Raw genomic sequence first — 25,142 nt, 5'->3', positions numbered from 1 at the left:
TCATTGTCTCTGTTCTGTGTAGAAATATGTCACTGACCCACTGTCCGAAAGACAGTAGGTTTTTACAGTGGGTTGTTTACAGCTTGATTTTTTTTAACAGAAGTTTATTTTTTAGATGTTTAAATGGTCATAGTCAAACTGTGTTTCCTTGCCTTACTAGGCAGAGTATAGCTAATAACATCATTTCACTTTTTCTTAGTACTGAGGGTTGTATCGTTACACATAACCGGTATTGAGACATGCAGTAACATTGTGATAGAGGTGTTTAAGCCCATTCCTATGCCAACTGGCCCCAGATCATTATGCTGTCTTGTCCTAAGGTCTGGTTTTAGGCTCAGTGTTTGTTGCTCATATATTAATAACTTGGGAAGAACTCCAAGTGAAACAGGTCTCGTTCTGCTCTATTCTGTGGACCGAAGAAGAGTAACTCTTAAGATTTACCTGTGGAGTATTATACCTGAGCTTTCTTCTGCTCAGAGGTTGACTTGTGAGTTTAGAGCATCTATTAAGGTCCTGGGTCATCTCTTTCTCGATATTTTTAACTTTTATATAAAAGTATTAGAGGTTTTTGTCCCTTAGAAACTGTCCTGTTTCAGTTAAGAGAACTGAGGCCAGAGAGGATGGATGGCTCAGTCAGAAAGTACAGGTTTAGAGCTACAGCTAGAAGGAAGCCTCCTGTGTCTTAGTTCTGTCTACTTTATGTAACTTCTTGCTGTTTGCTTGTTCCATGGAATGTTGCTGCAATGACAGACTATTTTAATCACATTGTCTAGGACAATGCCCGCAGTAAAGTTTGGTACATGACCGTGGAGCAGGGTTTCTTATCTCTGCAGAGAAAATGGGCCCATTCAGGATAATGTATTTAATCATGAAACTGACACATCTCTGTGACCCAACATGCTCTTTTCACGATCATTTTTTCTAACTTGGTGAATTAAAAACATCCGATGCTCATAGCCATTACAAAATTTTTTCCTCATGTCATTCATCCAGCTTCTCTTAAAAGCTTTTCCTCACATTCCTTTGGGGGAAAGTTCCATGTTGTAATGTTTTGTTTTGTTCCACTATTGAGAAACGTAAGCCTCAATCCAGTAAGTTCCTCTATGTGGAGCAGTTCACAGTGTTAAAAACCACTTGTCCATGTTTAGAGCTTCTCTTCTTATTGTTGCCCTGTCTTGGCTCCTGTCTGGTTCAGTTATTAGTATTAAGTCTTGTCCCAAAATGACTTTAAATGATGTTTAAATCCATTTATTTTCTTCCATTTTTGGAGTATGCTTTAGTCAGTTTGATAATTTTATGGAAAAACATGCTCAGATTGAATTAAGTGGTAACATTGAACTTTTATCAGGGTGTTCGTTAAATCTTCTAAAGTAAATACAGTATATTTTGGTTTTATAGCAAAAACTCTCAAATTAAGCTAAAAATAACCCAAACCCAGACTTCCCTTCAGGTTATCTGTGGTCCCATTAATCCACATGACTAGAAACCCCATCCATTCTTTAACCTGACAGCAAACTATCTAACCTATCCTTTACCCTTCACACACAGTTATAATTTCTATACCAGCAGTTTTCCATGTTCCATGCTAATGGAAGGGGGAGCTGATAATCCAAACTATCAAATTATTTTTAGGATTTGTTTATAATTTTGGAATGTAAATCAAGTACAGTGATATTGACAGTTATAGTCTGGTTTAGTAAAAATTTGATTTGTGGAAATTTTAAGAAGAAACACACACAGGAAGGCAGGCCTGGCAGTAAGGGCCCGAGCAGAGGCGGGAATAAACCATCTCTGGCTCTTCCTGCCGACTATGAAAACCCCAGTGTTGCCATTGCTGTGTAGCTGAAATCGTGTTTTCATAAGTAAGAACGACTGTAGTTAACACATGAGATCTGCAGGCCTGATGTGCTTCCTGCTTGTGTACACTTCCATGACAGGCTTTGTCTCACGTTGGTGTTTGAGATTCACTCGTGTAAAGTATTTAAAAAGGTTACGTGTGGCCTGTTGAGTATATGTGCCATTTTGATCGATAGCCCTCCTCCCCTAATTTTAAATAGTTGTTATTGGGGCTTCCCTGGTGGCGCGGTGGTTGAGAATCTGCCTGCTAATGCAGGGGACACAGGTTCGGGCCCTGGTCTGGGAAGATCCCACATGCTGCGGAGCAACTGGGCCCGTGAGCCACAACTGCTGAGCCTGTGCGTCTGGAGCCTGTGCTCTGCACCAAGAGAGGCCGCGATAGTGAGAGGCCCGCGCACCGCAATGAAGAGTGGCCCCCGCTTGCCGCAACTAGAGGAAGCCCTAGCACAGAAACAGAGACCCAACACAGCCAAAAAAATAAATAAATAAAACTCTACCATGAATGTAATATTAAAAAAAAAAAAAAAGAGCTAAATAGTTGTTATTGGCCTAGGTTTTATCATAGGCGTTATTATAAATTTATAAGAACTAAAGAAGTCTGCTGCAAACTGTGCATTACTACAAATTGCCTTCACAACTAAACATTGCTTAGGCTGTCACAATAATTTGCTTTACTCTCAATCCAGACTCACTGATGTTAGTGATCTCCAATTATCATGGCACCCTCAAGTCTATTGGGTTCTTTTATAAGTAGCTTTATTGAGCTATAACTCAACCATTTAAGGTATTTAATTCAATGATTTTGGGTATGTTGCTATTTTTGAATATATAAAATATATATAACAATTTGACATTTTAATGATCTTTTTAAGTGTACAGTTCAGTGGGATTAATACATTTACCATGTTGTGCAACCATCCCCACTGTCTATTTCTATTTTTTCATCATCCCAAACAGAAACTTTGTAACCATTAAGCAATACCTCCCTATTGCTCCTTTCCTCTAGCCCCTGGTAACCTCTAATCTATATTCTCTCTCTATTAATTTGCCTATTTTAGCTATTGAAATATTTGTCCTTTTGTGTCTGGCTTCTTTCACTTAGCATGATGTTTTCATGATTAATCCATGTTGTAGCAGATATCAAAACATCGTTCCTTTTTATGGCTGAATAATATTCCATTGTATGGATATTCCACATTTTGTTCATCTGTTCGTCTGTTGGTGGACACTTGGGTTGTTTCCACCTTTTGGCCGTTGAGAATAATGCTTCAGTGAACACTGGTGTACAAATATGCGTGAGTCCCTGGTTTTCAATTCCTTTGGGCATAAAGCTAGGAATGGAATTGCTAAGTCGTATGGTATTTATGTTTTTAGCTTTCTGAGGAGCCTCCAAACTTTTCCATATTGGCTGTACCATTTTACATTCCCACCAGCAATGTATGGGAATTCCAGTTTTCCCTGTGTTCACTAATACTTGTTGTTTTAAATTATAGCAATCCTACTAGGTGTGAAGTGGTCATTGGTTTCTTGATAAATACTTTTTGACTAATTTCAGTAGTAGATTTGATTTCTCTTGAAACCCCATATGACTTAAAATAGTTTCTTTTAATGGGGATTAGTAACATTTCTTTTCTGTGATGGCAGTTCTATGTAATAGAATTGTGTTACCTTTACATAGTTTACCTGTTCATAAAAGAAAGGAGGGAAAAACCCAAGCCTTGGATGATTGATTTAATAAGATAAGACTTGGGCTTTGTATTCTCTCTTATACATTATGCCAGGCGTGAAGGAAAGGTGTTTTCTTAAGGTCTGAATAGACTTAGAATTAAAGATAAAAAAGCAGTTTGGTTTTGAAGAGGAAAAAGATGGCAGTCATCTTAATAAGCAGAAAATGAAGAGGTCTTGAGGATATATAGTACTAAATTATTTCTTGGTTACTGAGGAAATTTATTCAATAGTGTGAGGTAAAAAGAATTTTTAAAAAAATCTTTAGTTTGTAAGAAGCATGCTGAAAAGTTACTTGGTAGTGTCACATGTTGAAAAGACTGACATAATCAGAAAAATGTAGTTTTCTCCATCTCCATAAATTCCTGGCATTGAAGTAAACACTGTAGTTATTTATATCACAATGATTCAGCCTTGTGCATAATTTGTTTTGTTGAATAGCTTGAGCTCTCCAACTACTGAGTTTTAAAACACTTGTATATAATAAATTTATTATTCCTATACCAGGTTTCTCATCTGTGAAATAAGGGTATTACTTCCAAGAGCGTTAAAGGGAAATTACCAAGCAAAAACACTTGCAAATGTTCTAAATGTGAACCCATACCATGAATATACTTTCTCAGTGAAAAGATGTAGCCATAAAGTCCTGGTACAAACTCTTGAGTACAGAGGAATACCAGGGTACTCGAGAAACAGGTATTGGCCACACAGAAACAGAAGTCTAGACTACAGTCTCTGGTTCCTATAGCACAGGTTCTTCTGACAATTTGTGCAAGTCAGGACGTTTTATTGTAATATTTGTACAGCTTGCGGGTTAGATGAATTATTTCCACTAAACAAAACGTTTCACATACACAAGCATCCAGATGGCTTGTCTCAGCTCCCTGTTCACCAGGCACCATGTCAATATGTTTCTTATCAGTTTTAAAAATTTCTCCCTAAATTTCTCTTAGCTCAAAGTGGTTGAAGAGACCCAATTACTGTGATCCCAGCTGGGACTTTTGGATGGGAAATATGCAGGGCTGCCAGATGAGATCATGAGTCTGATCTAGTGTTTATCTGTTAAATCTGTTTATAACTGCTTACTCTTGACTTGCAGTTTTAAAGCAGCCATTTAATGTCACTGGGTTGGGGACTGTGCCTGCGTCAGTCTAGAGCCGCCATAATGCAGGGTTGATGGACTCTCCTCTTTTTCTCAACGACTTTGTGCACTTTGGAGCTTGACAAACAGCTTAGATCCGGCTAGCCCCCCTCCAAGAACTTTGAAATAGCCCCTTTTTTGCAGGGGAAGGAGTGCTGTGCTCTGCTCTTTCTTGCAACTCGGGGTTGTTATAAAATCTCTCTAGGATGGTGCAGCACATAAATTAAAAGTGGTTCTGAAAGAGCAAATGAAGGTGAACGTGAGGAATTTGCTGAATTCCCAATTAGAGTCTTTGCCTGAAGAAAAGTAGGTTATTTAGATCTATTAAGCATTCACATAGGAAAGCAGGAAATAAAATGCTGGTGAAAGAAATCCTAAGGAAGTTTGAAGAAGGAAAAGTAGCTGGAAGTGTTAGCGTCATCCTTTCTCCAAGGAAATTGGCAGGAAGAACCACAGGTTCTCACACGTAAACCGGTCTGTATTCTAATGACAAGTATATGTGGAGATCTCAAGTTTGCCCAGCTTTTCCCTAGGTAAAATAGTTCATCACATATTACATGGCTGTGTGAAACTGCCCTCAGACTTTGCATTGTGGCCTTTTTTCAAGGATCTACTTGTTTAAACTTATCTAGACTCTCTTTTTAAAATGCTATCTTGTATTGACCTTGCCCTTACTCCATGGTTCTTCAGGCATTTCGAAACGCTGAGAAGGTATTTGCCCCTGTTGTAAATGAAAGTAGAAAATACAGTTAGTGTTCATGGAACCTGAAGTGCAAAGAATGAGTTATTTGCTAGGATTCCTTTCCGTAAGGAAGCCAGGCTAGTTTTAGAACCAAAGAACTCCCTAGGCCATGTACATTACTGATTGTTCTGCAGCGCAGCACATTTTGGTGCCTTAAGTCACTGTCTTTGTTGTAAAATTACTCTTTTACTCCTTAGTGAATGATCAAACCATCATCATGGCAAGTGGCTATGGATCTCCCTTCAGCATTGGCTTTTATGTTTCTGATTATCTACACAGATTTGAACTATTGGTCCACAAAGCTGAAACCCTTTGTCTTACTCTGTAATTAGAATGCATTAGAACATTTTAAAGCCTTGGGGAGTAGGGTAGGACTTAACCCCCTTAAAGTGGAATAGGTTATCTTGACAGGGCATTTGTTAATTATTCTATTCTTATTTCCTTACACATATATACAGCATTTCTTTCTTTATAATTAAATGCAAACTTTTCTTGCTGTTTCAGTAGACTTTAATACTTATTACATGGAAACATTTTTTAAAATGAGAGAACCACAAATAGTCAAGGATTTTTTTGTACGTAAAAATAAGAAGAGGCAAGGAAATAGAGTAAATCCTTCTAGGATATGGAAAATATATCTCATGCATTAGAAACATGGGAATAGGAGGATAAGAAATAAAACAGAATTCTAGTGAACATTAGTCTAGAATCTTAAAAATGATAAAATCTGTCTAAAAAGGCTAATATTTATAAAAATAAACCATGAACTATATATATATATATATATATATATATATATATATATATATATATATATATATATAAATCTCCCCCCCACCGCCGAAGCTGAAGTCTTCTTTATTGACAGAATCAACAGAACAAGCATGGCAGAGTTGGCCACAACGTCCCACCACAGCACATTCTGACCTTCAAATTAGACTTATTTAAATGTGGCTCCTTTTGATTCCTTCAACTTGGTACTATGATGATTATCTGTACACAGGGATTCTACATTGAAACAACCTCACTCACATCACCACTATCACTCAGTTTTTGGAGACTAACAGCTTGGTCCAAATTTTAAAAAAGGTAATAGGCTAAAAGACCAAAAGAAAAAAAAAAAGTCAACTAACCTATCAGGCCTAATCAAGAATGGCTTATTAATATTATTCATTCTCTTTGAACATTTTACTTAAGTGTTTTACTAGAGCTACTAGCTCAGGGTTCCCACCACATGCATCAGTTTGTTTATAGGCTTTAGATTCAAGCTCTTTAAGAGTATTCCGAGTGTATTCAAAAGAACCTACGTTCTCAGAGAAAGATAATGTGCACAGTATTTTTAAAGATCTACGTTTTCGGTTCTCTGGCGCAAGATATTGTGCACATGGGTGCTTTCAAGCCTCAAGCAAATAGCATGAATAGTAGGGAATGAGAACTTTCCCTCTGTTAGATCTTCACAAAAGCTTTTATTTTCACTATATTCTTTGGAGTGTAGATTAGCATAATCATCCCTGATTTGGAAAAAGAGCCCAAGTGTATTCAGTAGTGGCTTTAAGTCTTTTTTGTAATCAGAGAACAACTGCATGAGACCTAGTGCTAATACAAATGGTCCACCTGTCTTTTGCAACAAGGAAAAGTGCTTTTGCAGTGGGAGAAGTGTAATTATCCCTCCAATAGATATCTAGGCCTTGTCCCTGATGGAGTTCTAAAAGCTGGTGGGTAAAAAGCTTTACTGCATCTGGGTGATCAAGGGTTAAGACTTTCGCTAAGCCAAGAAAATATACGTAATTGGCAGAATTGATGACAGATGGAATTCCATAGATGCTGTGTGCCACTGGAAAGCCACGTCGGAGTTTTGAGTTGTCTTCAATATCATCGATGAGTAAACTGGCATTATGCAACATTTCCGTCACTTCAGTGATAATCTGTAGCTTGTCTTCTGGAACTTTTAGCCAATGATTAAACGCCTGTGAAAGTTTGGTTTTCACTTGTTTACCTGGTAACTGAAGTAAGTGCTTGTAAGGTTCTAGAAGAATTCTTTGGGCTGTTTCTTGAATCTTCTCCGTTTTTTAATTTCAAAGCTGATGGTTCGAGGATAATATCACAACTTTCATGCTGGGGATCCGTGAGTAGCAGTACCCAGCATCAACTTCCCACCTTATAGTTCAGAACAAACCTCCCCCGGACGCCTGCATGAATCCCTCCCCTCACTTCACCATAGAACTCTCCGCCCTCCTCACCTGGCAGCAACAGCGCATTACTCGGTGCCAGAAAATGCGCCATCCCATGAACTATATTTTTAAGACTAGAATTTCTCTTCTAAAAATGTAGTGGTAAATTTCAGCAGAAAACAATTTGAAAAAATTAAGGGGTACCTTGAGTAACCCTGACATTGCATAAAAGGCTGTAAGTTTTTGTTTTCTAGCCATAGTGGGCAAGTTATTTTTTAAATTATTTATTTATTTATTTGGCTGCACCGGGTCTTCATTGCAGCACATGGGATCTTTAGTTGTGGCTTGCAGGATCTTTAGTTGTGGCATACAGGATCTGGTTCCCTGACAGGGAATCAAACCTGGGCCCCCTGCATTGGGAGCATGGAGTCTTACCCACTGGACCACCAGGGAAGTCCCTAAAGATTAATGTTTTAAAATTAAAAGATCCAGATAATTTCCCTGGAAAATACAGTTGGGTAGAAAATTCCTAGTGTAAACCATTTTAATCTATTTTATTCTTTATTTGCCTGACACAAGATATTGCTCAAAAGTGAATGGATGAATAAATACACAGAATTTAAAGAATAAAGTTAGAAATGTATTATGGGAAATGAAAATAAGTTTAGATGGAAAAGAATTCACTCACTCAAGCAGAATGTTTATAACAAAGGAGCAAAAACAGGCAAAGTATAAAAGCGTTTCTGCACTTTCAAAAGTAGGAATAAAAATTAGAATTCACACATTATTATAGTATAATTTTTAAATTTTTATTGGAGTATAGTTGATTTACAATGTTGTGTTAGTTTCTGCTGTAAAGCAAAGTGAATCAGTTACACATATACATATATCCACTCTTTTTTTGATTCTTTTCCCATATAGGCCATTACAGAGTATTGAGTAGAGTTTCCTGTGCTGTACAGTAGGTCCTTATTAGTTATCTATTTTATATATAGTGTGTACATGTCAATCCCAATCTCCCAATTTATCCCTCCCCCCTCCCCCCTGGTAACTATAGCTTTGTTCTCTACATCTGTGACTCTCTTTCTGTTTTGTAAAAAGGTTCATTTGTACCATTTTTTAAGATTCCACATATAAGCAATATCAAATGATATTTGTCTTTGTCTGACTTACTTCACTCAGTATGACCATCTCTAGTTCCATCCATGTCGCTGCAAACAGCATTATTTCATTCTTTTTAATGGCTGAGTAATATTCCATTGTCTGTATGTACCACATCTTCTTTATCCACTTCTCCGTTGCTGGATATTTAGGTCGCCTCCTCGTCTTGGGTATTATAAATAGTGCTGTAGTGAACATTGGGGTACGTGTATCTTTTCAAATTATGGTTTTCTTCAGATATATGCCCAGGAGTGGGATTGCTGGATCATATGGTAGCTCTATTTTTAGTTTTTTAAGGAACCTCCATACTGTTCTCCATAGTGGCTGGTACTAATGTACATTCCCACCAACAGTGTAGGAGGGTTCCCTTTTCTCCACACCCTCTCCTGCATTTATTGTTTGTAGTCTTTTTTGATGATGGCCATGTGACCAGTGTGAGGTGATACCTCATTGTAGTTTTGTTTTTCATTTCTTTAATTCTTAGCGATGTTGAGCATCTTTTCATGTGCCTCTTGGCCATCAGTATGTCTTCTTTGGAGAAATATCTATTTAGATCTTCCGCCCATTTTTTGATTGGGTGTTTGTTTTTTTGATATTGAGCTGCATGAGCTCTTTGTATATTTTGGAGGTTAATCCCTTGTTGGTTGCTTCGTTTGCAAATATTTTCTCCCATTCTGTGGGTTGTATTTTCCTTTTGTTTATGGTTTCCTTTGCTGTGCAAAAGCTTTTAAGTTTCATTAGGTCCCATTTGTTTATTTTTGTTTTTATTTTCATTACTCCAGGAGGTGGATCAAAAAAGACCTTGCTGCAGTTTATGTCAGAGAATGTTCTGCCTATGTTTTCCTCTAAGAATTTTATAGTATTGGTCTTACATTTAGGTCTTTAATCCATTTTGAGTTTATTTGTGTGTGTGGTGTCAGAGAATGTTCTAATTTCATTCATTTACGTGTAGCTGTCCAGTTTTCCCAGCACCACTTATTGAAGAGACTGTCTTTTCTCCATTGTATATTCTTGCCTTCTTTGTCATAGATTAGGTGACCATACGTGCATGGGTTGATCTCTGGACTTTCTATCCTGTTCCATTGATCTATATTTCTGTTTTTGTGCCAGCCCCATACTGTTTTGACTACTGCAGCTTTGTAGTATAGTCTGAAGTCAGGGAGCCTGATTCCTCCAGCTCCATTTTTCTGTCTTAAGACTGCTTTGGCTATTCAGGGTCTTTTGTGTTTCCATACAAATTGTACAATTTTTTGTTCTAACTTTGTGGAAAATGCTATTGGTAATTTGATAGGGATTGCATTGAATCTGTAGAGTGCCTTGGGTGCTATGGTCATTTTGACAATATTGATTCTTCCAATCCAAGAACATGGTATATCTCTCCATCTTTTTGTGTCATCTTTGATTTCTTTCACCAGTATCTTACAGTTTTCTGAGTACAAGTCTTTTGCCTCCTTAGGTAGGTTTATTCTGAGGTATTTTTTTCTTTTTTGATGTGACAGTAAATGGGATTGTTACACTGTAATTTTTCATAGAATTTTGGTGTTCATTTAGAAGGCCAATGTAATGTGCAAATAAAGGAAAATTGAATAGAAGGTGGAAAAAGACTGTTCACAGTTACAGGTCATAGATACACCTCAATGAAAAAAGCAAACAGCCACATTATGAAAGAGAATCTGCCTGTTTTACACATCTTAGAATGCTGAATAAAGGAGAAACGGAAAGTCTTTTATATAGGCTTAGAAAAGTCCACGGTAAGATGTTGATTTTTGCCAACCTCCACTCTGTCTTCTTGGTTTATCTGTGGGGCCTTTCACCAAATTCTAAAAACGTACTTAACACAACCCTAAGAATGAATTCTAATTCACTGATATTAAAAATGTGGTGTGTATTTGATTTATTAGGGTGGTTTTTTGTATTTGTGCATAACATTAAATGTATACCTGTGAAAAGGTACTGAATCTCTAAATTGCAGCTGAGAGGAGGGCAAGGAAAGTGTGTCTTTTTGGTAACCACTTATCATGTCTGAGGGGCTTTCTGGTCAAAGGCAGTGTAATAAATAAAGGTGTCAGTCAGACTGACCTGGCTCAAATCCAGATTTTGCCACTTACTAATCCAAAGTTGTTTTCTCCCGTTAAGACTCTGACAGTACCTATCACAAAAGGTGAGAGGATCAAATTAAATGAGATAGGTATTTTTAAAGCCACTAGAACTCAGTAAATGGTAAAAATTCTGATAATTGATGGTGATGATGACTTACACAAGGAACTGGTTTTAATTCCTTAGGTCCCCTTTTCTACAGACTGATTTAAAAATAATTTCTGTGGAATCCCAAATTCTCCTGGGTTCAGAGTACTTTTATACATCGATTTGTATTATAGTATGATTAATGAAGTTGATTTCATCAGTCCTTCCTTGGAGTTTTTTAGCGAAACAGAGTAACAGTGTTGTCCTTAATGTTCTCAAGTCTTCAAAATATTGTGAGCCCAACAAGCACATTCTCATCTCCCTTTTATCCTATTAAGCTAACCATGCATGTCTTTCTCCATTTCCGGTTCCAGTTGAATCTATTGCAAACCAAAGAACCGCACATCAATTCCGTATAAACTAATTTATTTAACAGCCAGTGAGATTCTTTAAAGTTTTTTTGTCTAGGCAGCCCTTTAGAGAGGGAGAAATTCAGCCTTTGCCTTGTCAGATAACCAGTAAGTGGCCTTGAGTTGATGCATTAAAGCGGGGGAAGAGTGCGGATTAAAGTTGCTCGGAGGCGAGATCTGTTTTGACGCTTTATTTTGGATCCCTGTGCAGCACAGGAAGTACTTTGCAGTGAACTTCCGAAGTTTGGACTTCACTGTTTACATTCTTTTCAACCAACTCTTGCTTAAGCCCCAGATTCTTGGTTGGAAAGAGCTTACAAGCCATTTGATGGTCTAAGCAAGAGTTTTTTTTAAAAACAGGTTTAAGGAGCAAATGCTACCGTCCTTTTTTAATTTCTGTATTTTTGCTGTATTCATCGGAGAACAGATTTCCCACCCACGGATCGATTTATCTGTAGTGGTGTTAATAAGTGACTTTGAGGACCAAATAAGTAACTTATTGGTAAAGATGGCACTCATTTTTATCCTCAGTAAAGTTGAGGATATAACATCATTGACTTTTTAAAATACTTTTAATCTTTAAATATAATGAAACCTTTTCTCTCTAAAGACTTGTCATTATCCTGATGTGTAGCTTAAAACTCAATAGCTAGGATGTACATGTTTCGCCTCTCAGTATTTAACTTTAAGATTACCCTAAATATGGTTATACACGTGCAGAGTGGGAGAGTCCTCTGGATCCTATTGGGATGAGGGATGTTCACTGCTGACAAACTGTAAAGTAGAAACAGGACTGTAAAAATATACCTGGGGCCTGTTGTGGGATGTGTCTGGTTTTTTTTTTTTTTTTTTTTTGGCTTCGTTGGGTCTTCGTAGCTGCACAGGCTTTCTCTAGTTGCAGCGAGCAGGGGCTACTCTTCGTTGTGTTGCATGGGCTTCTCATTGCAGTGGCTTCTCTTGTTTCGGCGCGTGGGCTCTAGGCGCGCGGGTTCAGTAGTTGTGGCGCACGGGCTTAGTTGCTTCACGGCATGTGGGATCTTCCTGGACGAGGGCTTGAACCCGTGTCCCCTGCATTAGCAGGTGGATTCTTAACCACTGCACCACCAGGGAAGCGCTGTGTCTGATCTTTAAAGGGAAGTCTTTTCAAAATGATTTTGGAACGTTTAGGCAACTGTCTTTTTTTCAGTTATAGGGTTTGTTTATATCAAAACTGTTCTCCCCTCTTCCCTCCTTTTTTCTCCTACACCAGCCACTAATAAAGACTCAAAGTAAACTTTGCAGAATGATCCTTAAAGCATATACAGAAAGTTACGGTGGGTGCTCAAATGACCTAACACACACTTTAGGTGAACCTGAAAGAACAGTATGTTAAATACATTCTCTTTGCCTGCCTACCTCACAAGTAGGACTTATTCTTCATATGCCTTTCTACGTAGGCACAGAAATAGTTGGTTTTTATAATTCTGAGACTGTTTACTTTGCACAGTGTTAATCATTCAGGGTATCTCAGAGTTCAGAAAGTACTTTAATAACACACAAACACACATATATCCACTGTCTTATTTTTCCTGGCATGCACCTAATACGTGTTAGGTGCAGAAGCAGGTTGGTTTCCTTCTTTTCATTAATTAGAAAATTAGTGTGTAATTAGTATGATTATTCTTTGCCTTGAAGAGCTAACACCTCCACTAAACTCTGGTCTCAACACCAGTAACCTTTTTATCTTTAAAGGACTAAGTCATCTATTAATGATACATTGGATGTTGAATTAGTAAGCATTTAGAGACACATCCTTTCCCATTTTAATTCTGGGTTTTGTGATTTGCACAAGCTGTATCGACACATGTGTGGCCATCACTAGGAAAAGAGATTTAAGCTTTTTTTTTTTTTTTTAATAGTTGTAATTGATAGGAATTTGAACGTAAACACCCTTGCTTTTTCATCAAATATACTATGTGATCAACTGTGTATATTTTCTAGACTGGCTGGTGTAGAAATATAGACTATGGCTAGGAATAGGGTGTGATTTCTTCTGTTAGTTTTATTGTTCAGTTTTCTTTTTTCTTCAGTGCCACACTTGCTGATTTAAGCTCACAATCTGGGCTTTACAGAGACGAGCTACATACCCTCGAAATCATTTACGCTGGCACAGCATGGTTTATCCCTTACATTTCTTTAGGCTGTCTCTTTAATCCCTGAAATTTTTGCTGTGACAGCCATCCATAAGGTTGTGAACAAGTACAGGGAAGTACTTGGTTGAGGCAGAACCTCTTTGTTGATTTCTCAAAAAAGTTAACCTCAGAATTCTGAGGTTCCTCTGGTGTTCGGTGGGGCAACAGACATCAGACTAGATGTCACAGACCAACATTAAGCAGATGTGGACCATCAAAAGTTTGTCTGTAGGTTTGCCCCGTATCACCTCAAGATCTTCTCAAACACTTCAATGAAAACCATTGCCTAGAATCTGCTTTCTTTTAAGCTTTCATTGTGAGTGCTATTTGAGTGCCTCCATTCAGCAGATAGCAGGAGTAAAAGGCAGTCATTCAGCTATTACCTTTAACCCCAGGAGATGCTTATGGTTATGGACACCGCACTGTCCCAACAATGAGGTAGGAGAGAAAGAGGCTTGAGGACTAGACAATAAAAGAGACTGCTGGCAGCACAAGTCACATTTGGCATTTGTGGGTTAAGGATTCCGAGAGATGCCTTTGTCCCTACCAGAACAGTTGACCCCCTGTTTACCTTCAGAGCCCTCAGGGTAAGAACGTTAACGTCAGGATTCTTGAATGAAAAGAATACTATGTGCACTCTGGCCTATGTTTCTTTCCGTGTAATATTATCTATTTCAAAGTGTCACTGTAAAATACTGCTTTAACGGGTAACTGACTCTGCGTGAAGTGGAGACATCCTCTTCCTAACATCGCCAGGGCCCGGCTCTCTCAGTCATCCTTTTCCAGGACAGTTTGAGAACGTAGTGGCAGAAGTTCAAACGATCATGCCCTCTCGACCCTTGGGAAAATAAACTCCGTTTGACTCTGATTCTCTTGACGTGTTAAAGATTGAGTTTATAGCTTCTTCCAAGGCCCTGTCATGACTTTATAGTCGTCCTATGCAAGCAGGTTCTTCCTGGGTATGGTTATGTACACAGGGAATGGCTGCCTAACAAAAAGTGTGCTTTAGTGGAAAAGAAGGAAATTTCGCTGCGGTGAGTGGTCAAGTCACCAGATATGGAGACCCTGATAGCTCCGAATTAGGTACTTTTCCCTAATTCTCCTCCATAGTGGATCCCGTCTCTGGAGTTACCAGCCAGTCTCCCAAGAGCTACTCAGACTGTGAGAACCAATAGAAATAGGCAAGAGAAGCAGGACACACATCCGTTGCCTGTGGGGGAAATGAAACCAGGTGGAATAAAAGAATTCTTTGAACCTGTACAGCACCATCTCCTCAAAACAGCAGCTCAGGTATCCCGCTTCCTGCAGTTGGGGGAAATCTCATAGTTGAGCATGAATCACATCCTTCTCTTTTACAAGTGGTAGAAGCACCTTTCCAGAAAGTCCAAAGACGAAGAAACCCCTATGAGTCCATGTTAGGAGGAACAGCTCTTTAGCTGGCCACAGGAGTGTTTCATAGGCCAGCATTAATCTAACCATTTTTTCTTACAATCCAACCCTATGAGGTATGGAGTGTTATTCCCAGTTTACAGATGAGGAAACTGAGGCACATAAAAAGGTTAAATAAACATACCCAGTTTCGGTAGTGGAGGTAGATATGAATGCCCACACAATTGCCACATTTTAAGCCTCTTTTTTGGGGGGAGGTTCTACCCAAAATTGGTTGTGTCCTTGAGTGGGGTATCTCCTTTATAATTGTCACTATAATTCACTGCCACTGATGATACTTCTGGAGAACCTGTTTTCTTGCTTCTTTCTCCAGTAATTGGAAGGGGATCCACCAAGACCATTTTCTTTTTGTTTTTCTAGTCCTTCTGGATTAGGGGAGCGGGGTGGTCAGAAACAAAGTTTCCCTCATTTTGTTGTTGGGTCAGATCTGTCCTAACGGAAACCACTTTGTAGGTTTTACCTTAAGAGTGTGGCTTAGTGTTGTGAGGGTATGAATTTGAGTTGTACAGTTTGTTCACATGAAAATGAAGCCAAGGATAAAGTGTATTTTAAAAGTGGCCTAGTCACTAAGAAATATAAAAATTCTTTTATTCCAGGCTCAGGTTGGCTAGTGAGGAATGAGAATGAGTTTCTCTATCACGGCCAAGCTGATTCCATTATAACACTCAGAGACCTGAGCTTGTTCCACAGTATTATCGGAGGAGGAATTACATAGGCTTCAAATCAAGGGTAAGCCTCTGGAGACATTTTAGGCTAGACATGGATATTCCTTTCACTAAAAATTTCCAAACAAGATAAAGTTTCATTGTATTTTATGGAACATCTGGTTTAAAAAAACAAAATTCTGCGGATTTTTTTTTAATTCAAGGGGTTAAAAACGAGGGGCTATAAGACATCTAGAAACCTAATACTTGTTGGAAGACTTTTAAATTAGTCAGTGGAGCAGGAATTGTACCTGGCCTTATAGCCCAGCTCCAACTCACATAGCCACACAAGCCCAGAGAGCCCTTTGGAAAGGGGTCTCTTTGTTCAAGTATGATCTAGATATGTTACCAATGGAGAGGGACACATTCTTTCCAAATGACTCTGCTTAGGCGAGGAGGAGTGAGTAGTAAATCAGATTATTCTAGGTAAATCCAGGGCAAGCACTCTGAGGTAGTTGGATTAAGAAAAAGAACAAGGCGTAATTGGTCTCATAGTTTCTCAATGGACAATGACCCAGTAGCACAAGCTGTTTTATTAACAGTACTGATGTTTCTGCAAGCAATGCCCTTATTTAGGAAAAGCATGAAATATGGTTTACGCCTGATGGATTCTTCTCCTCACTTGTTCATTTTCTGTTGGAACTCATGTCTATCTAAATTTTAGCACAGTGGAAACTGAACAACAACCTCCATTATTATGTGAAAATAATGTCTTTGTAATATAAGGAACTTCACAGAGCTGTAATGTACACACACGCACACAGTCAACAGGAATCAAAATTAAATTCCGATCTTTATTCTACCAGTAGTTAACTGGGAATTTAGGCAGATTACTTGACTTTTCTGCATGTTCATTTCTTCATGTATGTTGGAGAGCGTATGGCACTTTGGATGAGGCAGTTCTTATATTGTATGGGACTATCGTGCCCATTGTAGGAGTTTAACATCCTTATTATTTTCTGCCCACTGAATGCTCTCATACATTTCCAAATATCCCTAAGGAGTGTGCGGGATAGTGGGGGTGGGAGACAGGTGCAGTGAGGAACACTACCCGTGGTTGAAAACTACTAGGTTAGGAGGTCCCCAAAATGTAATACTAAATTCTGTGAATTTCATGCTTTGTGTACTCAGTATTTAGTATCAGAGAACTTAACCCAATTTGCCACCAGTTCCCCCCTTCTGTGCTCTTTTATTCAGTTTTTTTTTTTTTTTTTTAATGTTTGGGCATCACAAGTTTTCACTTGCAGTACAATGACATTTTATAAATGGTAGAAAAATTCTATTCATTCATTTTCGGAAACAGTATTGAGTTAGGAGAAATTTTTGAAATTGTGGGATTGATCCCCCTCCCATTTCCTTTTCTTCAATCATCTTCTCTTTATCTATAACATACAGCTCTTCCCTTAACTTCCCTCCACACTGTTGTCTCTGAATGAGCCCCATCCACTCCATAGTAACAGGTTACCCAGGTGTGTGTTTCTATTTGGCCTGTCATTGAGCCATTTTAAGGCTCTGACTGAATGTAACAATTGTTTTCAGAATCCTGGGGAAACTTCTGCATATACCTCGCGTAGAGTCTGTTTCTAATTCTGTTGAATGTTTTATGCTGCCTTTAGAAGAGAAAGCTGAATGTATTCAGAAAACTGTAAATATATTTTTTGGTCCCCTGAGACGTCAGAATATCTCTGAAGTATGTATTTACCTCCTCTGAGTTTCTGATGGGAGTGACATGTCTATCAATAATTTTCAGAGAACAGTTAATATTTCCAACTTCTTTTTAACTCTAAAAGGTAAATGTTAATTCTTTCAGCTTCATTCCCTTTTATATGTTGAATGATTTGTGGTCCCCAGGTTATTTCCTTTCCTTGTGACCAAAATGCTGTTTGAAAATAGAAGGCTTTTATTCTTAATCCTTTTTACAAAATGTTTTAAAATTTAACAAGCATAGAGAAATGGACATCGAAGCCACGTTGAGACACCACTTCACACCTACTAGGATGGCGAAGACAAAGACAGGCAATAATAACAGGCGTTGGTGAGGATGTGAAAAAATTGGGATCCTCATACATTGATAGTCGGATTGAAATGGTATAGCTACTTCAGAGAACAGTTTCACAGTTCTTCAAAAAAGTTAACATAGAGTTACTATATGCTCCAGCAGTTCTTCTCGTAGAGAATTGAAAACATATATCCACACAAAAACGTGTACACAGTGTTCATAGCAGCCAAAAAAGTGACAACAACCCAATGTCCAACTGATGAAAGGATAAACGCAATGTGGAATGTTTGTACAGTAGAATATTATTCAGCAATAAACAGTGGATGAACCTTGGAAACATTCTGATTAAAAGAAACCAGTGTGACAGAAGACCTCGTGTTGTATGATTCCGTTTGTAGGAAATATCCAGTATGAATAGGTACTTTCTCAGAGACTGAAAGTAGATTAGTGGTTGGGGGAGGGGAGTGAGTGAGGAGGGAGAGGGAGGAATGAGCAGTAAGTGAGAATGGGTACAGTTCCCTTTTGGGGTGATGAAAACGTTCCAAAGATGTATTGTGGTGATGGTTGCACAACTCTGTGACTGTACTAAAAATCATTAAATTTAATGCAAAAGGGTAAATTTTATGGTATGTGAATTATTTTTAATAACAGCTGTATGAAGTATATAATAGCAGAAACTATTCCAGAAACTTTAAAAATAAGAACGTTGAATTTTTAGTTAAGTCAACGTTAAATAGAAACTTAAGTCATAAATAAGAGACCTCAGTGTTTGGTCACTTGGCAAGAAAGGACTTAAATACATTTTTGTGCTTGAATGAAAAATCTTTTGAATGTAGCATAGTATAATTAAGCCATCTCCAACCTCTGAATACCTTGCCTATATCTTCCCCCGCATACTATTATGACTGGAAATCTTTTGAGTACAATGTGTACAAGAATAAGTAATAAGAATCATTTTCTCTCATTTATTTATTAGCTTGTTCTAGTCAACTGAAGTGGAGGGAACTGGTGTTGGAGCACTAAGGGTTAGTTTATGAGGACGCCATCTTGGTTTCTTGGTTGCTGAGAAACTGGGTAGTTGTTTACTAAAGCTCAACCAAGTCATGATCTCAGTGAGTTGGAATATAAGTGCTTTGCAAAATCCCCACAACCTCAGCAGAGTATGCCTTTCTCTTTAGTTACTCCTGAGAACTGATTTAGTTCTTCCCTCCCTATGGATCTTATTTTATGTACTACTCTTTACAGAAATTAGCAGTGTTGGTTCAACTTTTCTGTTTAATGCTTGATAATTCTGATAATTTAGAAGGAAATCACTTTACCACCCCATCCCCTAATCCCACTATGCTCTCTGATTTCTTCTGCCTTGTAGGATGATAATCACGCCTCAGTAATAGAAAGGTCAGTGGGCACCAGGTATATCAGCTACCACCTGGTGGAGCTCCGAGGCTTGGTGGTTTTGACAGCAGTTTTTGAAGCAGCCCTGGAGATTTACCCGGGTCTCTGTTTGAGTAAACCTGAAGAGGCATATCAGAACTCCAGCCCTCAGATGACCTGGGCTTTAGTACCAGAAACCGAGATAAGGCGGGTGGTGTGGAGCAGGGAGATAGGATCCAGGTACTGAGATTATTACACGATCAGAGAGGTATTATTACTAAGTTTGACCTTGATTTGAGCTCCTTTCCTTATTTCCTGGACACAGGATGGGGGTTTCATTAACCTCATCTGTAAAGGTTAAAGGAAGTCCTAAAGGCTAGGGAAGAACCGAGCAGATTATTACAAAAGAAATACTAGGATTTTCCTACACCAGGATTTTATTGTACAGCATACACAGTTTCTGGTGACAAATTATCCTCATTCTGTATTAGAAAGTCCAAATGAATTGGTTAAAACCTATAACCTGAACGAGGAACATTATTTCTCCCCTTCAGCATAGACACCTGGCTAGGCAGGGCTTTCTAGATGCTCCACATTCCTTACAGCAGCAGTGGATATTCGTTTGGAGTGGGGTATAGAGAAAAGGGCAGTAAGAAGCTTATTAGAATCAACCAGGAATCTCAGCCATCATATTAAGTTGACTCTTATGAGATTGCTGCTGCTTTACTATTTTTATTCTACACACAAGAAGGTAGTTTCATCTGGTTCAATACCGAAGCCTCAGATCCACTGTATTACTGGGTCAGAATGGGGTGTGTGTGAAACACCAGGAGATTCTGATAGGAAATGACCTTAGCTCTACAAGAAATGGGTCACTTGCGGCTGTGTCTCAGAGGAGAGCAGAGTCCGCTGGCAGTGGAGTGAACAGTAGGGGCAATCTGTTGCTTTCCAGTAGAGTTTCATGTAGTTCACCCGAATGGGATAGTATTCTAAACATTTGAATTTGCGCATATCAGGACACTGTAAAGGCGTTTGGCCCAGGACTCAACAGGAGAAGCCTGGACATCAACCCAGGTTCATTCAGGCCTCGAACTTAACTGAACCTTTATAGCAATATTTATTACAGCAATTTTAGCCCCAATTGTCTTTACCCCTTCCCCCCCTTTTTTCTTTTTTAACGTTTCAACATATTTCAATTAGTAATTGAAAATTAATTAAAAAATTAAGTTCAATAAACAACATTGAAAACCTTGGTAGTTTAGAAACTTCCTTCAAAAGATTGGGTGTCTCAGGAAGTCACAACAGGTTGGGGGGATGTTAAAATTCTGAGTCCTCGGCTTTTTAGTCAACATACGTAAAATTATTCATAAATTCATAACCAGAAATTCAGAAATGGGTAAGAGATGGATGGGTTGATGAATCAACTTTAACTTTTCAAGTGGTAAAACAGTTTTACCTGCTATGAATATACAGAGAGAGAAAGTGAAGACAACAGAATGCGGGGAGACCCCAAACAGTGCAGACACAAACAAATGAATCTATTTCAAGTGAATAACACAACCACAGTGAAGTTGGGAAGAATGGGGAGAGGTGACCCAAATAATTCTTGAATGTACATATTGGCTATATACTTTTAGGCCTAAGACGAAAAGAACTATATATACTGAACTGTAGTTAATAGGTTTCCTTTTTATGTTGATATTGTTTAGCGATTCTGAAACTTCATTCCCGTGTTGAGCGAATAAGTAAATGTATAGTGGATAATGAGAGCTAGTATTCAGAGAAGGAGTTACCAGTACAAATTTGGAGAGGGAAGGCTAGAATTAACCTAATGGTGTTGGATTGGAATTGGAGGTATCAGTACTAACTTGTGTTTTTAATATATCTAAATAGATACAGATGTGAAAACATATGTGTTTCCGTATAAATTTGGGACAATTTGAGCAACAAAACAAATAATAGTAATAAATTATAAATCATAAAATAAGGTATGAATCTGTACTGATGTGTGAGTGAATGAACAAACGAATGTAGAAAGGAATAAATAATAAACAGGGCCAAAGGTTAAGGTTTTCCTTAGAGTAGAAGACTAATGAATATGAAAGGAATGATAGGATTAGAAAAATCACCATTTGGCAATCACAATAGTAAAGATTGCTTCAGGTAAGAATTATCAATAGATGTTAAAACAATAGATCAATAGATGTTAAAATTTGAGAAACAAAATATTTAGTCTCAAAGTTATCTCCCTATGAGATACTTATTAGTTAAAAAGAGAAAAGATAGTAACCTCACAGTGGAGAAACTTGGCAAGTGATCAAAGTTATTATCGCTAGTAATGAGACAAAAACGACATCATGTGTCTCCTGATAGGATGCACTGAGAATGACACTTCTGTGATATTCCTGCCAAAAATTTGTAACCTTAATTTAATCAAGGAACAAATCAGATAAACCCAAATTGAGGGACAGTCTACAAAAAAAATAGCCTGTACTCTTCCAAAATGTCAAGGTCACGGAAGACAAGGACTGAGGGAAATATTCTGGGAGACTTAAAGAGATGACAGCTAAATGCTATGTATGATTCTGGATTAGATCCTGAATCAGCAGCACAAAGAGATGTCCTTGCTTTTAGGAAGCCAAACTGTAAAGGGTAAAGGGTATCGTGCTTTCAACATATTCTTAAACAGTTCAGGGAGGACAAAGGTGTATGGGGAAATCTAGGCAAAGGGTACACAGGAATTCTTTGTACTATGTGTGCAACTTTTCCATAAATCTGAAATTATTTCAAAGTAAGTATTTTTTAAGAACTAAGCAGAAAGCACCAACATACCTGGTTGAGTGCCGTCTGCCAGGATATCTGTCACTGTTAGTTCTCCTCTGGCTCTGCTAGCACTCCACAGGAACCCTTTTATTCCCGCTCTCTCCCTCTTCTTTCTTCTTTTAACCTGTGTCAGATCCTGTAAATTATAACTTTATAAATTATACATATTTGTAATAAATTCAAACGATACAAAATCATACAGACTAGAAATCCCCTCCCCACCCTGACATTGCCACCAAAGTTACCACTATTAACGCGGTGGTTGTCCCATTATAAACATTCCTGGGTTCACACACTCGTACATATGCAAAGTCTCCTCCTTCTAATGCTACTAAACATTGTTGAGTATCTTGTTCTTTTTTAAACCTCATATTGCCATGACATCTTTCTCAGTAAATATATATAGCTTTGCCTCATTCTTTCCCTTTTTTTCCCCTCTAAATGAATGCTTCCTTTGTCTCTAAAACGAGTTGTCAAGGGTGGATAAACCCACTTACTTTAATGGTAGAACCATTTGTAAAGACACTGGGCTGTAGCTCACAGATTTGAAGGATGTACCAAGTAAACAAGACTCCATCCGGCATTAGGACAGCTCTGAAGACCTCAGTGACAGGAGTTTAGAGACCTTTTCTCTATTGGGAGACTGTTAGGGTAACTCAGCTCCAGCCACCTCCATTTTCTGTATTTTTATACCCAAGGTTGAAATCCTCAGAAGAAAAAGCATGTTTGGTCACTGTGGGCTGCATCTGTCTGTCCCTTAACTAGTCAGCTGTCACTAGGGGAGTGAGGGCACAGAACCTGGATGCTGGCCTCTGGGTGCTTCCCAGAGAAGAAGAGCCAGCAGAGCAGTTATCCCAACCGACCTCTTTCCAGGGCTGTTTGAACTGCTTCGCGTCTGGTGTGTTCCCGTCTTTCGTTTAAGTCCAGCTGCCCTTCCGCCACTAGAGTGTCCTCCACTGCAGTGATTCTCAGATGTGGTCCCTACACAAGCAGTATCAGCATCAGCCTGGAAACTTGTTAGAAATGCAGATTCTCTAGTCCCATCCCAGACCTACTGAAGCAGAAACTCTGGAGGCGCGGGTTCAGCACTCTGTGTCCAGGAAGTCTTCCAGGTGATTCTGATACGTGCTAACATTTGAGGATCACGCTCTACTACATAAATCTGATCATAATATTTCCCCAGTTTAAAAAATTTTAGCGGCTCAGCCATGCAGATACTCCAGAGTCCTCACTCATGACCTGAAAGTTCCTCGTGATCTCATCCCAGTGCTTGTGCAGTCTTTTACACACACACACACACACACACACACACACACATCCACACACATCCACACACATCCACACCCTCTCCACATCCTGTCATACAGAACTTTGCTGAGCTCTTTCCTGGACTACCACCTGGTAAATTTCTGCTCTTCTGTCACTTCCTCTGTGATGCCTTCCTGGTCCCCAGTCACTCAGGGCCGTGGCTCTGTTTCCCGTGGAGTCCTAAACATTGTGTTTGTCTGTTTATCTAACCATCAGTTTACCTGTACAGCTCCCTCACCAGAGCCTGAGGTCTGAACTCCTCAAGGCAGGGACTTATTTTCACTGATCCTTGTGTCTCTAGTACATGACAAACCTTATGTGCTTGGTTGAATCTGTTCTGTTTTTACTTTTTATTATGAAATTTCAAGCATACCAAAAGGTGGAGAGCATAGTAATGGACATCCGTTAATCCATCAGAATTTACCAACTTAACATTTTGCTGCATTTGCTTCCATTTTTTCTAAGTATTCTAAAGTAAATACCTGATGTTATGACATTTTGTCATTATATTTTCTTTGTATTTCAGTACAAAAACTAAAGACATTTTCCTACATTACCATTTTATCACACCTAATAAAATGGACAATTCCCAGATATCACCGAATGCCCATTCTGTATTCAGCTTTCTTCATTTTCCCATGAGAGGTCTTTTATATCTGGTTGTTCAATCAAGGACCACACATTGCATATGAGAGTAGGCCTCTAAGGGTATTTTAATCATTCTAGAATAGCCCTTCTCTCTCTTTTTTCCCCCATTATTCAATGAATAAACTCCTGACTAATATATTTTTTTTAATTAATTAATTAATTTATTTATTTATTTTTGGCTGTGTTGGGTCTTCGTTTCTGTGCGAGGGCTTTCTCTGGTTGTGGCAAGCGGGGGCCACTCTTCATCGCGGTGCGCGGGCCTCTCACTATGGCGGCCTCTCTTGTTGCGGAGCACAGGCTCCAGACGCGCAGGCTCAGCAGTTGTGGCTCACGGGCCTAGTTGCTCCGCAGCATGTGGGATCCTCCCAGGCCAGGGCTCGAACCCATGTCCCCTGCATTAGCAGGCAGACTCCCAACCACTGCGCCACCAGGGAAACCCCTGACTAATATTTATCCCACTCTTGTGGCATGACATTAATACCAGTGACACTACTAAGGAGTTGGAATGGTGTTGAACCTTTATGTTCAGAATAATCATACGGCTCCAAATCCACGATTTGCAGCCAATAAATCTTTTCCAGCACAGCCTATGTGCATAAGAAGCCAGTATCACCACAGCTAGAGAAACAGGAGAGCTCTTGGGATCTGAGCTTTGCAGCACATTTAATTAATAGCTTCTCCATTTTGTCTTCCAGAAAGTCACTGAAAGAGCTGCAGTTCATTTACAGTGACTCTCTACATTCCTGTAAGCTTGGGTCTTCAGGATTTGGTGATTTCCTTTTACCTTGCCCATTTCCTTGTGTTTTATTATATACTAGCTCTTCCCTTATCCTTCTAGGACTCCAGCCTTTGATATAGTTTGTAGAGCAATAAAATGGCATTTTAAAGCTCTGTAACTTGCTGAGAATCTTAATTCAATTTAAATAGGAAGCACAAATTTGCATTGAGGGGTCTAGGTCTACAATTCAGAAAATTCTCTTTTTCAAGATTTTCTGTTTACAGAGAGTTCTTAAGCTTTAATTTTAGGAGAAAGAGGATTTTTAAGAATTCCCTCAACAGAGTCCTAAATGCAATAATATACTCTGTTTGAGTTTAGAGCATTACAGTATGCAAATACAGGGTTTGAATTGTCCTTTAAGCCTCTAATTGCTCTCTGTAGCTTTTGAGATTGAACTGTTAGGACTTCCAGTAATCACATGTATCAACAAAGGTGGTTGAATACAAGTGTTCCTATGGGCTGAGTCACTTGCACTGAGGGAAAAGGTGGGGCTGGGG

The 25,142-nt window shown here is 38.7% G+C and overlaps 1 protein-coding gene and 1 pseudogene across 4 annotated transcripts in view; one reads left to right on the top strand and one right to left on the bottom strand.

Annotated features, from left to right (window-relative positions):
* Positions 1-25,142, top strand: part of RBPMS (RNA binding protein, mRNA processing factor) — a 188,936-nt gene that overhangs the window by 84,098 nt on the left and 79,696 nt on the right. The window lies entirely within an intron of this gene.
* On the bottom strand, positions 6,301-10,825 carry LOC309619458 (geranylgeranyl pyrophosphate synthase pseudogene; annotated as a pseudogene). Its single transcript has one exon. The product of its transcript is annotated as a geranylgeranyl pyrophosphate synthase pseudogene (transcript).

The sequence above is a fragment of the Balaenoptera borealis genome (assembly GCF_965194805.1).
Source record: "Balaenoptera borealis genome assembly, chromosome: 21".
In the NCBI taxonomy this organism is placed as follows: Eukaryota; Metazoa; Chordata; class Mammalia; order Artiodactyla; family Balaenopteridae; genus Balaenoptera; species Balaenoptera borealis.
This window is presented reverse-complemented; position numbering and strand designations above follow the sequence as displayed.